This window comes from Bidens hawaiensis, unplaced genomic scaffold (assembly GCF_021521415.1).
Source record: "Bidens hawaiensis isolate Kalapana, Puna unplaced genomic scaffold, B.hawaiensis_p1.1 tig00003488_1, whole genome shotgun sequence".
NCBI lineage: Eukaryota > Viridiplantae > Streptophyta > Magnoliopsida > Asterales > Asteraceae > Bidens > Bidens hawaiensis.
In genome coordinates this window covers 1,812,496-1,829,323 of record NW_027491195.1, presented here as the reverse complement: position 1 = coordinate 1,829,323, position 16,828 = coordinate 1,812,496, and the positions used below count along the sequence as shown (strand labels likewise).

Below are 16,828 nucleotides of genomic sequence, written 5' to 3'. Positions count from 1 at the left end.
AATTTGAAATTCCTCGAAAAATAATTCTAATCACATGTGAAATTATAGTCTACCCCAAATGTTGGAACATCAACCATTTATATCCACAAGAATGGTAAAGGAGTCTGTTTAATACACCTACAGTACATTTATATCAACAAGAATTGAAAAAGAGTCTATTTAACACCTGCAGTAGACGGCCTTTGATCTAAACACTTCCACTGAAGCAAAAATGAAAAATATTCATGTTCTAGCAATACCTTATCCAGCACAAGGCCATGTGATTCCTCTTATGGAGGCAGCACGATGCTACACCAGCAACGGTCTCAAGGTCACGTTTGTGAACACAGACTTCACTCACAAACGGGTTACCAGTGCATGGTCAGATATAGATGGTCTGAGTGATTTGATGCAAATGGTTTCAATCCCTGATGGGATGGAGCCGGGTGATGACAGAAATGACCTTGGGAAGTTGTCAAAACATATGTTTCAACTCATGCCCTCCAAACTTGAAGAACTAATAAATGATATCAACAAAAACGAGGACGAGAAAATTACGTGCATCATCGCAGATGCTTACATGGGATGGGTCCTAAGAGTTGCACGAAAGATGGGAATTAGACTAGCAGTCTTTTGTCCCAGCTCGGCTGCAGTTTTGGCCTTGACCATGAGTGTTGACAAGCTAATGGATGATGAAGTTATCAACTGCAGAGGTGAGATAACTTCTTCTTATCGACTGACTTAGCCAAATATTTAACCGTTTATAATTAAAATTTTCTTTCAGGGGTACCTTTAAAGGGTCAAACGGTTCAGCTGTCACCATCCATGCCATTCATGGACCCTACAAAGTTCGCATGGGCATGTGTTGGCGACTCCGAAACAAACCAACTTATCTTCGATTACCTAATTCTTTATGGTAAGGAAGCTGCAGAAGCAGCAGACTACATAATTTGCAATTCAACCATTGATAAGGAGCCTGGGGCGTTCAGTCTATTTCCAAAGATGTCGCCTGTTGGTCCACTTTTGGCGACCAACAGATCAACAAGGCAAGTAGGCCACTTTTGGAATGAAGACTCCACTTGCCTAACATGGCTCGATCAACAGCCACTCCACTCGGTAATCTATGTGGCATTTGGTAGCTTTACAATTTTTGACCAACTTCAATTGAAGAGTTGGCGCTAGCGCTAGAGGATACCAAAAGGCCATTTTTGTGGGTTGTTCGACGTAGTACAAGTGGTTGTATGGACTATGTCTACCCAAGTGGCTATATGGAGAGAATAGGCACTCGTGGGAAAATAGTAAGTTGGGCGCCTCAACAGGTGATCCTAAACCATCCGTCAGTGGCTTGCTTCATGAGTCATTGTGGTTGGAACTCTACAATGGAAGGTGTCAGCAATGGTGTTCCTTTCTTGTGCTGGCCTTATTTCGCTGATCAGTACTATAACAAAACATACATATGTGATATCTAGAAAACCGGTTTAGGTTTGAAACAAGATGAGGGAGGCATTGTTACACGGGAAGAAATCAAGAGTAAGGTAGAGCAGTTGTTCAGCAACAACATAATCAAGGACAATTCCTTGAGCATGCAAGAAAAAGTGATGAACCATGTTATAGCAGGAAAGGTTCCCAACAAAAATCTCAACAAATTCATTGATTGGGTAAAGGAAGGAAATGATCATGCTCGCGTGAATGAAACATGCAAATGATATATTTAGATTCGGTTATTTTTGTTTACTTCTCCTATTATCTTTGTGTTTTCGTTTGTTTTGTTTCCATCTATGTTACTTCGTTCAAAAAGCATGTTCGCTTCCGCAATAATTTGTCAAGTTTCTTATTTTATCCTAAGTTTATTTATGATAATAAAACTGATGTTCAATCGGACTTGTGTGAGGGTAGTCTTTCATATTTACAAGCTTATCATTTTTAATTGGTTCAAAAGAAAAGCGGTAACCATGTCCGGATAGGAGCGGAAGATCCTAGATGGAAACTTGGTCTGCTAAGGCAAAAGACATTAATTAGTCACACCGCATGAGGCGGTATCCTTCGATCAATTTTCTGGTTACTTGTTTTAAAGAGAAAGTAATAAGGCAGGGTAGATAGATCGAGAAAGAAACAAAGTAGAGAGAGGAAGCAAGTATCGAGCTGAATGCGTCGTTACCCTTGGCGTAGTAGTGGGGGATTAATAGTGGTGATAGCAGAACTAAGGTAATGTTTGGTTTTTAGAAATGTCAGGAAAATGGAATGATTCATTGTGTGAGAATAAAAAAAATTGGTTTGGTTACTTAAAAAATAAAATTATTCATTACATATGGAATCTCATTTCATCAAAACCATTTCTTTCTCCCCCCCCCCCCCTCTTTTTTTATTGCATTCCTCATTCATTGTACTTTCTCAACACCAACATCTAACAACCACCACTACCATCGCCACCACCACCACCTAACTGCCATTGTCTCCATCACCACCACCACCTCCCCTGCCACCACCACCTTACCACCAGCGCTATCGCCACCACCACCATCGTCACCATAACCACCGCAACCATTGTCATCGCCGTCGCCTGACCATCACCGCCACTATCGCTGTTGCTGTTTGACCACCACCACCGACGCCGCCACCCTACCATTGCCGTCACTACCAATGCTACCATTGTTTGACCACCTCCACCCCCCCACCACAACCAGCGCCCCTTCTGTCTGACCGCCACCACCACCATTTTCGTCGCCGGAGCTACCACCATCGCTATCGCCATTGCAGTTTTATTATTTTGGTAAAAAAAAATATTTTGAGATAGGAGTGTTTTTATTTTTTTCTATTTCATTCCTATATTTTTTTGGGTACCAAAAAATATAAATTAATAATTAATTTCATTCTCATAGATAACCAAACAAGAAAAAGGAATGGTAATAATCCATTTCATTCCTCTTGTCCATTCCGTTTCTTTTCCTGTCTCATTTTCCTTCATTCCATCACCCTCAACCAAACATACTTGCTTACATGACATTATCTTAGCTGGCTGCATCCATTTGTTCAAAAGTTTTAACTGATATATCCTCGATCATTAGCACTAGAGTGAGAATGTGAGACTATATAATGCCCAAGCTCAAAACATAAAAAAGATTTGCGCCTATTGGCTGAAAAATATATAATATGGAGACTTGACGTGTAATTGATTGGATATTTGGATGTAGACATAAGAAATTGTTAAATTAATAATTCAAAGGAGAATGTAAAATAATATAGCAGTAGATCCTTTTTCATATTTTAAATAGTACTAGCTGACCGCTTATTTATTGCACTTACTGCAATGAATGTTGTGCACAAATAAATGTAGTACCTACCATGTTATAAAATACGCCTGGCCTCTCTGTATGGCCAACTGTATTATAAATCGTGTACCAACCACGTTAAAAAATAATGATATGATTTAAATTTGACTTTATTATCAACACCTAACGTACAATAATAAGCAAGGCCCGGCCAAAACAACTCCCCGAAGAAAGTCACTGGAGACGTAAGCCATGGACAGAGATAACCTCTTCTCCGGAGTCCGGCCAGGAGTGTACAGACGCAGAGATGGAGAAGAATGTCAAAAACTTAATGGCATTAATTACCGAATTAAACAAAGGGTTGAAGAGCATAATGGTTCGTTACAGAAGGAATAAGATTAAGACCCTCATGTCACACCCTACCATGAGGCTGAGATATTTGGTGCCAAATTGGTACCAAATAGAAATAAACAAAGAATAAATGTTACAATATATGTCTACAAGACTACAAGGTTTACACTTGATCAAAGTCATAACTAAAATCAAAGTGTAATCTATAGAACTGAATACTAATGGGTGGTTCTAATAATCTTCTTGGCTACTAAGCTCACGTTAATGGTTCGGCAAACATCTCTATCCTTAAGCATGCTCGTCCAGATGTTAATCCAAAAATTTGTTAGATAGGGTACCTCAATACTTGCAAAAAAAATGTCAACTAAAATGTTGATGAGTTCATGAGTTTAGCCTCACACACAAGTAATAAAATTTGTTAATAAAATAAGTTTCATATATTTAAGTGTAAATAAAAGTATGATGCACATAAATCAAGTCCTCAACCAAACCTGCGTATATCGTAATGCCTCCCTGACACACACTAAGCATAACTGTCCTCGAGTATACCCTGCCAAGCAATAATAAAAAAGTACAGGTTATATGCCTCAACGATCCGCCGACCTCAGTGTGGGTTATCCAACAATGGGTCATTGTGCGTGAGGATTCCCCAAATAGTACTATATAGCCATGCATGTCTTTCGCTCAATCCGTGAGTTAATGATTGTAAAAATTTAAGGTGAGGCAAAATATGGCAAAAGAAATATGTTGATAAATATCAAACCACAGGTAAAAAAAAAATTTGATAAATGTATTCAGCTCAAAAACTGTTTTTTAAGTAAAAAGACGTTCATAAAATTAAAATTGTGCCCGTATGCATCGTGTATGCCAAAGAATAAGCTTACTACTTTCTGGAAACCACCAAGTAGGCCCCACTAAATTAATCAACTTGCGAATCAAAGTAAGTTTCCAATTTCTCTCTTTCATGATCAGTTTGAAACTTGGTTTTGCTTTCTTCTTCAATTTCTTATAACCAATGTTTTGAAACCCGGACTGGTCTGACCGGGACCCGCTTAACATACCGGTCCAGTTTGCAGTAGTTGGCCCGTTTTCTAAAAACCCGGCCGGTTTTGACGGTTGACGGTCGGACCGGACCCGGTGACCCGCCGGATAAACCGGTAATTGCAGTTTTTTCCTTTTTTTTTAGTTTAAAAAAACTCAAAATTTCTTCCTTCAAACCGATGAAAAACTACTTTCATCGCCTGCATATTTTCCGAATTCCTTCAATGCATCTGGTAATGATTCTATTGCTTGAGGAACACAGTTAGACTCAAAATCAAATCAAATACAGAGTACTAGATTGAGAAGATGAAGAAGAATCACAAGATAACCACACACGTTTTATATTTGTACCATAAAAAAGAGTTCTGAATGCGGCTCTCTTTATTCTTCTTTTGTCTATAGCAAGTTAGTAAACCAAACCTTAGATATATTCTCATAGGTGGGCTGGTTTATAATAATATATCTGTTGCTGGGCCTCATTTGAAGTGGGCTGTTTCATAACATAAGTTATTTTTTTTAACTGCCATTAGTCCATAACATATAATTAATTATTATCATTAATTCATTGTGCACACTATGGTAATTACTTTACGATATATAATGATTGAATCTATTAAGTTTTGAGACTCATACTATTAATGCATGCTTGAACTTTTGGATTATGATCTATGTTTTTAAAGTATTATGCTTGAACTTTTGGATTATGATCTATGTTTTTGAAGTATTATGAAACTTAGTTATCTTATATATATTTATAATATTTATAACGTTATCCGGGTCAAACACCAGTCCGCCCTTCCGGATCGGTTCGACCTTTGATCCTGTAAGACGTCCGGGTCAACGTCCGGGGCGGGTCTGAAAACATTGCTTATAACAACATTCCCAATCTGATTGTTTATCATTTTGGTTATAAGTTGTCGCATGTCCTTTGGCCCACAACCTAGATGACTGGAGTCTTTTATTGTGTATTCCTTGAATGGATCGATCATAGAAATATCACAAACTCTAGGGGTACGGAATCCCCTAAGTATTTGTTTACAAGTATGAATACTAACAAGAACAAATAGAGACAATGATTAACACCAAAGGATTAGTTGTGTTGATTAATAACACGGTATTTATTAATACACGGTAAACATAAAATTAAACATAAACATAACATATTATAACATACTAGGCGAAGTTATCACAACTTCTCCTGATCCCTATCTTCACCTCTAACAAACACGTTAAACATAAAATTAAACATAAACATAACATATTGTTCAATATAGACAAGACAAATATTAAACTTATGGACTACTGACACAAAATGCGCCAACAGACTCCCCCTTGGCAGTAGTTCCATCTTTTCTTGTTTTTCTTCAGGCTGCATTCAAATATTAATCCATCTTCAATCACACGAAGCATCCAGCATGCACTCCCAGTCTCACACAAACCGAGACCTCCCTCTGGTACTTCTTTCCTTCTGATTTCCACACAGGAATATATAAGATCTTGATTTCATGGAGTACATCGAATCATACACTCATAGAAACTCTTGTTCCTCCTCATCCTCCATCACAACTTCAGCAGTCTTACTATCAACATACCACCACTTAAGATTTTTCAACACATTCTTTGGCATTGACTTCATAGAATCTTCTTCAAACATCAAACAGGTTTGTATTTTACTATCATCCATGGTCTCCCGTAGATCTCACACCTCGCTCTATGTATTAAACACATTTACCTTTCTGTGGCTTTAGCAAAGTAAAGTTCGTTTCATTCACAACCTCATTCCAAATAATCTTTCCAACCCAGTCAGCAAACTCCTATTGATTAATCTCAAATGTGCCAAATCTTTTACCTCACATTCCGATGAAGTGTTGAACGATTTCAAGAATGGATAGAAATATTGAGCACCATCAAATCTCTTGAATACAAGCAGTTTCAACTTCTCATCATACAACTAACAAATTATTCCCTTCTTTGACTCACTCACAATCTTGATGCTATAATTCGTTTTGAATGAGGGTGAAACAGCTGGGTTCTTTTGTCTAACAAACCAATTTGCACAACCTTCTTTCCACTTTAGTTGTTATTCCCACTCTGACTCGTCGGCTTCCTCATTAACTTGTTTGTATACCTCATTCAAATCCACAGACTCTACACCATCATTATTCACCCATACTTGTTTACGAACAGGATAAGGCAACACATGCTTCACCCCTTGCTCAACAATCTCACCTTCTTTCAAGGTGTCATCAATCACAATCTTTTCTCCAATCTCTCCCTATTACAATTCCTCTCCTTCATTTAACATAATATCACAATCATCAATATATTGAAGAGCACCAATCTCTTCATCAACCACCACAGTCTTGTCACCACCACTGCCAGAGCCCTGTTGAGATTACTCCCTATGAGTTGTATCTTGAGTACCAAGAACTTGTGAAGTACTTGACATCTCACTACCTACACCTTTCGATGCATTGAGATCATCGTCAGTATCATCACGTCTACCCATTGCTAACAACACATCCTCTCTGCAGCTGCTCTCCCTCTAAGATGCAAAGAACTTCTAACAGCATCAGTAATCTTACCTTGTTCAATAAGGAGGGAGGTCTAGAGGTGATTCTCAAAGATAAGCCAATGAATGGCTTGATTTTGGAGCAAATTTATACGATGTTTTACAGCAACAACCCGTTCCAACTCAGTAATTCTCTCACAATTAGAGAGAGTGGAATCAAATGAGACATGGACCTGTGGAATGTCTTAAGTATACGGAGGTTGTTGTAGATGGAATTTGAAATGCGGTAGATGGAGGTGGTACAAATACAGATAGTCCAGTGGTAGAAAGCACTGACGAATCAACAAATATGTTACCACCTCTAAAGGTGACAATGAAACTGGAGGTAGCGAAACAGTAACAGGTGTATCCAAAGCCACCATGGAAACCCCACAAGTAAGAAGCTCAGTAGATAGTCCAACAATTATAGAAACAGAAGCACTTACTGTTGATTGACGCATAGTAGTAGTTGTCACAAAACTAGACCCTTCACCAACGCGAGGTCTCTTAGGATGCCTACTTAACTGATAAAGTTCTCTATCCAAAACTTCCACTTCACTATCCAATTGAAAATCTGAATCATCATCACTTGTCGGCTTCTTTTTTCTATTACTTTGAATTCTTTCTTGTAATGCCTAATAACGACTAGTCTCATCTATCTCCTCATATGAACCAGCAGACTCAGTGGCCTTAGTTGAAACAGCCGCAGAAGCTACTTCTGGTGCAACAGGCATATCTAAATCAAGACTGATCGCACCTTGACAACCAAACTTAACATCCAAGTTTATTTCCTTAGCCCCTAAGGAAGAATGACATCTTGTTGAACAACCAGCTCAGGTGTGGATCTACAGGTTCCTAAGGTTGTTGCTGTGGAGCAACATCTTGTTGCGGAACATCAGCAAGAGTAGGCGCATCCAAGTACCCGTCATTTGCAGGAGCCACATAAAATGGGTTCACAATGTAACTAAAAAGAGCTGTAGGCTGTTTCCTCCTTTCTAGTTTTCTCCTAGCACTAGATGTACGTCATTGTGTAAAGATTCTCTTCGAAATGTTGTCGATAAAGTTAATCGGTCGACGTTGAGGTAGATTAGAAGCAGCATGGTTCAGTATCATTTGCAAGAACCTGGGATAAAACAAGAAATGTTCCCTTCTCGCTGCTCTCCTTTGACTGTCCATCTCATAGAAAATCATCCGAGTGAAACTAACGGCTTGTTTTAAGTCAAAGCAGCCATAGCAGGCTGCATTGCGGAACCCATACCATCTGAACCTACCTTTCTACCAGACATACAGACAATCCGAACACGCATAAGAAGCCTTCACTGACCCAGTAGAAAACTCTCCCGTCTTTGTGTGTCAGCCAGATCACCCGAATAACATATTCACAAAAAGGCTCAATTTCTAAACATATAAGGATATTCTGGAGTACCATCATCTTCTTTAGCTGTTCCAAATTGTAAAGCAGCGCGAATATCATCTGCTAGAGAGCAACCTCTTGATTATTGATTGTAGCTCGAAAAATGGGATGTTTCACATGACAATCATACTCCATCGTCTGCCAAAAGTCTTCAGTGTTTGGCTCAGAGATGGGTAGCGTATGAGAGATAGCATAAATATTCCTGATCGAAGTAGAAAGTTGATTATCTCTTGTGGCATTCGTCCTTTTTATTTGTATTCGTTAAACCGACCAGTTTTGTCGTTTCAATGTATTCTTGTTTATCATTCATCATTAATATAATATTCACGGTAATTTACAGTTATCGATCGTTCGTTTTCTATTCATTTTGATCAATTAACGAAACTCCGAGGTTTAAAGGTTTATTAAATTTAAACAATTTGCAAACTATAGGGGTATAATATGAAAACTATCCAAGTATTATAACTTTTATTACATTTTTAACATATTTCAAAGTTTAGGGACTGAATTGGTAAATATATTTTATTTTCTGTTTTTATAGCTTGAAACTTCTATAAGGACCAAAGATGTAAATTAATTTAAAATATAATATTATATTAAAAACCCAACCCTTCCCCCTTTCCTCGTCGCGGTTTTCTGGCGACCAAACCCCAAATTTCCATCCACGTTAAAACACAATAAAACTCGCATTTTAACTAAATCAAAGGCTCATAAATCATTTAGACTATGACGGCAAACCTTAATCATTTACCATAACTCGTAATAACGGCTTTTATTGTGCGTATTAATCCGAGAACTCGCCGGAAATATAAAAAGAAAAAAAGATTACAAGCATTCATAGCCATACGCTCCAATTGAGACTATATAAAGCACCCTATACATCATCTAAACTTGCTAATAACATTAATTTCAACTAAAACACCCTCTGTAATCACGTAATTGTTTGTTCAAGTCGGATTTCGGCAAACCTCCGTTACCCGTCAATCCTTTACATTTCCAGGTAATTTTTATATCTAATTGAAATGTTTTCAACATAGAACAAAACCCCCCAACTTAATTTCATCATACATGGAACGAATTTAAGAATTTAAAGAATTGAGAAGCTAGGGTTTTAAAAATAATGAAGAACATGTGTTATAGTTTAAGTAAATTTGTTTCTTTATTATATCAACTAAGTAACCTGGTCTAGATGGTTGGTTCTCTTGTGTGTGGTCTAAAGGATCCAGGTTCAAACCCAGGTCTGCCCCTTTTTTATTGTTTTTATTTTTTAACCGTTTTTCTTTTATAAAATAAACCAAATTAAGTTGTTAAAAACTATTATAAATTAAATAAAATTATTTAAATTAAATAAAATCAATTATAAATTAATTTTTACCAATTTTTCATCTAAAAGCTAACTTTTTCATATTCGTTAACTTTCGCAAACCGTTAATATTTTATTATTTCCATCTTGTTAGTATTATAATATGCTAAAATAATCGTATTCGGGATAACTATTATACCGTTAAAAATCAGTGTTTCATAAATGTTAAAATTCTCATATAAGTGATAAACTATTAAATAATATTATAATAATAATAAATCGTTAAATTACCGTTAAGGAATAAAATAATATTATAATATAAAATGCCTATAGAATAAAATATATATTAAAATAATGCATAATTTCTAAAAACTAAATTATTTAACTTTTATAATTCCGTCGGTTAGTCTTTAATTTTGTATTTTTAATTACAATTCGTGAGGTACGATCACTTTGATTTCTCTAACACGCTCTCGGCATTTGTTTCTATATTATCTCCAATTCCAAAGGTGAGTTTCTCACACTTTCTTTTTAACGTTTTTACAAACTTTGGGGGTAGCATATATATTCTACCAAAACTATTGCTTATTTATCCATATATATTCAAACTACAATTCACGTTATGGACTTGTGTGTTACTTGATTACTTGCTCATATTTTACTTGCACATGGTAGCTTCAATAAGTATAATCATATGCCCCCCTGTACTCAGGGCCATTTTATTATGAGTGGAAAAGGGCCTCATTATCTGAGTACGCTGGTTATTACCAACTAGAAAAGACCTTACTTGCACGATTATTACACATGTCACATGGAATTGTATGATTTTATTACATATAAACAAAACTTTTGTGAACTCTTCAACTATTTGTTTAGTTGACTTGTATTTTATATATATATATATATATATACTGCACGGACAATCATTAGAGGATGCATGGAGAAGACACTAGTTCTTAAGTCATATTAATAAATGTACAAATTTATTTAATTTTCTTATAATGCAATGGATTTCTTTGTTTACGAACTTGTGTACTGGATGTTTAAATAAATTAATGATAATATTGTCACTTAGTAGTGTCACATGTCTTTTCAGCAATCTGTACGCCACACTAAAGTATTTCCATTTTAAGCCGGGGTGTTACATCTCTCCAAAATCCTCAATACCCTGTTTATCGGGTTTTAGTGTGACAAACATGTTATGAGCAGATATAAACTTTCTCCTATCACCATAACTTCCTTCATCACCGCCAGCACCACCTGCCCCAATAACAACAACCATACTTGTATAAAACATAGCAAGTTAGCCAACAAAAGTTTAACAACCCTTAACTTCGCCTTGCTTAGTGCAAGTGCAGGCGAAGATAGTGGGTAAGCAAAGTTATTGTTGGGCGAAGCTGATTAACTTTGACTGATGCTCATCTTTGCCGTTATCGGCGATGCATAACCAAAATATCAAAAGCATGGTTGAAGCAAGAATAAAGCCAATTTATGATCATCACACATGCTAGAAGGACAGATAAACACTTTTATGTGACCAGATTATGTTCAAACATGTTCTAAGCATTGATTTTAGTTCGGTTAAGGTTAAAATCGTATTTTCGGTCCATACCTCTCAAAACCTTCCGTAGGGTTCTCAATTCTGTGAACTCCTTTAAATTAATATAATACCTTCACCACGCAACCGACATTCCTTGCATCTACCCCTTTACACAAGTTACTACTTGGGCCTGTGATGATCCATTCTTTTTTAAATCTCCGGCCCACTAATTGCTTATCAATCTAACCAAAATAACAAGCCCATCACATGTTATTAAATGTAAATTCAGCCAAATTAATGCTAAGAGTTAAAAGCATTTAATAGCTTTTTGTATCCAACGTGCATCCACCTTCCAACCATTTTCATTCTATTGTGTTCAATGCCTTTAGATTCAACCAATCAATTCTCTTCAAGAATTAATAATCATCATCTTATTGGGTGGACTATGACATGCATCATCATTAATAATAATAATAATAATAATAATAATAATAATAATAATAATAATAATTGTTACTTAAAACTTAATAAAATGCATATTATTCATGCGATGGCTTGAATTAAAATTCAATAAAAATATCCAATATCACAAAAAACATTAGAACACTTTAATTAATTTTTTGTCGTTTTTCTCTTTTCATTCAACTTTTAAACTTTCAACAAATTAATATATGCTATTTTAGCTCGCGGCCTCATGAAACCCTTAAACTTTAAATATGAACCGTGAACAAGTCTAACTTAATAAAAAACAATCTCAAATGCACTCAAAAGTATAGGAAATATTTATTTAACTTATCTATAATTTAGACCATATCAGGTAACATAACTAAAATAAAAAAAAAAAACTAACCCCAAAAGTGGTCTATAGAATTGCATCACCGGTAGAAAAATACATAAAATGTATCAAAAAACAAAACAAAGAAGGCTCAAAATTTAAATGTTGACAATTTCAATAGGGAATTATTAATAGATAATCAAGTGAAGAGATAACTTAAAACATAACAGACCAAAACCCTAACCTAAATAAGACGTAGAATAACTTTTTGAAGCTGGTAAATTGAGAATAGCAAATGAAGAAAGCAATGTTGATTCTTAGTCTGAGGAGGATTATCATTCAGCATCGTTAGAGCATTCCTAACCTATCCTTATCCCTATCTCTATAATTACACTAAAAAACACTATATTTTTCTTTTCTGTTTAACTAAATAATATATTTTTTAATACTTTACTATTACAGTTTTCTCTCTTCATCTTATAATTTACAAAAAAAATCATTACATTTTTCCGCAAATTTACAAAAAATCACTACAATTTCTCTCTCCACCCTATAATTTACACTCATAACCACTCAAAATCCCACCATATAATTTACAAACTTCTCTCATATAAATTTGGGGAATAGGATGAGAATGCTCTTAGAGACAGGATAGATATTGTAAGATTCAACCAAACTCAAATAATCAAACATCTTCATGAACATCATGTATTCAGCCTTTTGTAATAAGGTCAAATTATGTTTCTGGTATACCAATATTGTGTAGGTCCCGAAACCAGATCCGACAAAGAACGGTTTTGTTCTTGATAATTTTGCTCGAGACCGGTGCGGTATAAATAAACGATCGAACAAATATATAAAGATAATATTGAGCTACTCCGTAACCGGTAATAAAAAATTCATAACATTAAACGAACTGACCCACTCAAGGTGAGCTCCCCTTGGGTGGTTGTTTACACCATCAAAAACACACACATAAAAGACAATATATGTCCCTATTTATAGCCTAACACATAATCTAGAAGTTTTCTCATTGAAGTTAAACGCGTGTCGAAGTTCTCGTCTCGTGTCCGGATTTCTCGCCCACTTTATTTTCTTGACCATAAATATATAACGGGTTTCATACTTTGATATCGCAAGTCACGTTTTTGGCCTTACAATCACCCCCCTTGACTTGTGATCTCAAAACATCGTCGAACCGTGTCTCGCATTTTCGCAAATCATCCCGATAACCGAAGCTTCTTCAATCACCCCCTTAAGGAATGATCAACCTAATTCATTCATGAAGACGTTCTTGCTTCTTTATCCATCTCGGATCTTAAGCAATATAGGTTCAGAAGAGCTTGATGAAATACCGGGGACAATGATCAAATGACAAAGCTTATTATTTCCGTGAATGAAATTATTTAAGTAACTCACCCCTAATAAATAAGTATCCCAGATACTCGTATCCCACATTTTTAGGGTGAGAACTTAAACAATTTATTTCCCTATTAAATCCAACTTGTTCAAAAAATATCACCTTAATAAATAAGCATCTCGGATGCTCGTAGCTCACGTTTTTAGGATCCAATTCTCGAACGCCTTGAAAATAACATATAAATAATATGCTTTGAACACGGTCGAATAATGACAAAAACCTGAACAAATTTGAATTTCTTCAGTTAGTCAACCCTGAATCAATAATTATTTCTTGGCCTGAAAATTGTTCCATATAACATGCCCAAATCTGACAATAGCTTGCTTATCAATTAATATCTTGACCCAAAACAATCATTTCTAACTAGCCCATATAAACAGCCCATTAAAAAACTTGTAATAATTAGCAAATGGCCCAATCTGAATGTAAGCCCAAGAATTATATGATCAGCTCAAAAATTAGAAAAGGTCAAAACATAACGTCAGCCGCCAATTATATCTTCATATTTGAAAGTTCGCCAGATTAGGGTTTTGGTGAGCATTTCCGGCGCCACTTTCCGGTGAGCCATCTCCGACCAACTGGAATCACTACCATAACCTCTGTTTTTCTTTATCATACTGCTGCCACACCCTAGAATCATGGCAGCGGTACCTTTTCCTTACCAACGACACAAGGAACAACCACCACCGCCGTGCACCACCTCCCTTACTGCCATGAGCCATCACCACTAAGCGCCACGGGTGAACCTCTAATAGAAAAACCCCATTCCAGTAGCCACCCACACACAACAGTGGCCTCCATCATCAATCTTTCGTTTTATTCTCGGCCACCGAAAAACAAATTGCGGTGACCATCGCCGTGCGCCGCCGTCACCAAACGCCACCAGCAACCTTTCTGGCTGGAAAATTGTTCTCCGGCTAACACCCTGCACCAACAGCCACTCGCCTCCACTGCCGTGCGAACGAGGTCACCGGCCACCCTCCGCTCTTCACAGAAACCCAATAAACGAGGCAGAGATTCCAGATCTACACACGAGACGAACTTCGAGCAACTTTATTTCCCCAAATCTTCAAATCTTATTTCCAAACCTTCAACTTTATTTCCCAAACTTCAACGGAATTAACTTCTCGGTTCGGGTAATAGCAGAAATAGAACCCGAATATCAACAACAAAGTTGAATCATAAGATTCGACCTGCTCTGATACCAATTGTAGGTCCCGAAACCGGATCCGACAAAGAACGGGTTTGTTCTTGATAATTTTGATCGAGATGGGTGCGGTATAAACAAACGATCGAACAAATATACAAAGATAATATTGAGCTACTCCGTAACCGGTAATAAAAAATTCATAACATTAAACGAACCGATCCCACCCAAGGTGAGCTCCCCTTGGGTGATTATTTACACCATAAAAAACACACACATAAAAGACAATATATGTCCCTATTTATAGCCTAACGCATAATCTAGAAGTTTTCTCGTTGAAGTTAAGCGCGTGTCGAAGTTCTCGTCTCGTGTCTGGATTTCTCGCCCACTTTATTTTCTTGACTATAAATATATAACGGGTTTCATACTTTGATATCGTAAGTCACATTTTTGGCCTTACATATTGTGGTCCACTTAAGACTTGCAAACCCATAATTCCGATGAATTTAATGCAAGTAAGTTAGGTATACAATTGCATAAGTATAAACTAAGGCTGTAACATTATGTAATCGCAGCTTTCATCTATATGAATCTATTTCTGATTTCAGTACAACCTAATTGAATCATCATCATCATCATCATCGTACTCAGTATATCCCACCAATAGCAAAAGGTATGGTAGGGTCTGAGGAGGGTAAGATGTAGACAGCCTTACCTCTACCCCATGGGGATAGAGAGGCTGCTTCCGGTGAGACCCCCGGCTCGATAGTAGTTTTGCATCAAGCCTTGGACATATTACATAAGGCACATAGCACTCAATCATCGGGACGCCGGCTGATTGGTGCATGTACCCTTGTCTTTCAGCTATTAACGCCACCACATGATGCCTGATTAACCTTCCATCACTTTTAACGTTATTTTCACAAAATTAGTAAAATAACGTCAAAATTAGTGCAATTTTACTTTTGCCCACCCGAGGGTTCACACATATATATATTATATGCGCGCACCGCAAGCAGTACAACCTAATTGAATGTGAAAATTTAATCAAAATTAAGCTTGTAATACAGAGAATTGAACCTAAAAATATCAACGCCATTCATTCAGATGCTGCAATGCGCTTTCGATAATGGAACGATTCTCAATTGTGAAATAGATGACAATTATTCATGATAGACATCGCAAGACGAGATGCAGCATTAGGGTTATTTTCAAAGGTGCCTTAGGATTAGCGTTATTAGAGAAAAGAACGGATCAAAGGAAGCAGGATCAGGATCCACATGTCATAATAAATGGGTCATGAGGTTTGAGCAAGGAAATAGCCACCAAGAATTGATAGACACACGTCAGTATTTATTGTATTTTATTAAAACAGGTAGATCTTATGTTCATGATTGAATTTTCATATTAGTATTTATTATTTTTAATTCATGCTCTATTAATATGAAACATCATACATCATTACATTATAGTCCTTTACAAAATTATTAACGTCCAGTCGCCATTTCATATTATATTGAGGTACATGACATGTTTTAATTGAATGTAATTATGTGTCCTTTTCAAATTGATAATTAAATAAATAAATAAATAAAATAAAGCTAATTACTGTTGTTATAAATTACAAGTTCTCCCAGTTTTTTAGTAGCGTATGCACTAATAATAACACAATTCGCGTGTAAATGTTTGTGATCTATAATATATATAAACGAAACCCCTAAAATCCTAAGTACCGCGATATGGTCACTCCCTCCTTTTTTGGAAGCCACCAGATTGCTTGATTTTTAAATAGAGGTCTCTCATTAATTAAACCCAAATTCATGGTATGGGTCTTACCAAAACCAGATAGCTCTTAAACAAGTTATAACATCTCATTAAATTAAAAATTAATCTTACCAATTATTTGATATGAAAATCCTATAAAATAGGGATATACTAAAATTTAATATCTAATTTAAAAAGGAAAAGATATTATTTATAATTAATAAACAATTTTATAGTAAAAAACCATAAGCGGATCATAGGTCACCAAATCTAG

At 36.2% G+C, this 16,828-nt stretch overlaps 1 pseudogene; it reads left to right on the top strand.

Annotated features, from left to right (window-relative positions):
- The first annotated feature begins 211 nt into the window (after positions 1–211).
- Positions 212–1,685, top strand: LOC143623507 (UDP-glycosyltransferase 83A1-like; annotated as a pseudogene).
- Positions 1,686–16,828: the final 15,143 nt, after the last annotated feature.